The following is a 506-nucleotide window of genomic DNA, read 5'->3' as shown; positions in this document are numbered from 1 at the left end:
AGCACCTCTGTAAATAAGACATAGCCTAGTTCAAAACACATTTAGGGACCAAGTCCATAGGATGCACACATCAATCATGGCAAAAATGACAAAAGAGCTCGTTCTGATAAGAATCTGAAACTAACAGTATGAAGCCCTCTTCCAACAGCATTTAGGGCATCAAGATGAGCTCACATGTAAATTATTCAATGGAATGAAATGATGTACTCTTCGAGGCGAACAATTTGACATATTACACGCACGAAACGGAGCTACGGGTGCAAAGATGTGATGCGATGAAGATGCACACTTTTTATCACAGAATAATGACTTAGTGAAAAAACAGGGGGGAGAGAAATTCAACCGCTGCGGATCTGAGATCTGGCCGGATCGGAAGCCAAGGTTCGCCGGAGTCGGGGGTGGCCCGAGAGGAGGAGGACGTGGCCGGGGTGGCGCTGGAGGCTGGCGGCGACGGAGGCCGGCAACGGCGGCGACCGGGCGCTGCCGGAGTCGGGGAAGAGCCGCGG

The sequence above is a fragment of the Triticum aestivum genome, chromosome 7B, assembly GCF_018294505.1.
Source record: "Triticum aestivum cultivar Chinese Spring chromosome 7B, IWGSC CS RefSeq v2.1, whole genome shotgun sequence".
Classification (NCBI taxonomy): Eukaryota; Viridiplantae; Streptophyta; class Magnoliopsida; order Poales; family Poaceae; genus Triticum; species Triticum aestivum.
Note: the sequence above shows the minus strand (reverse complement) of the source record.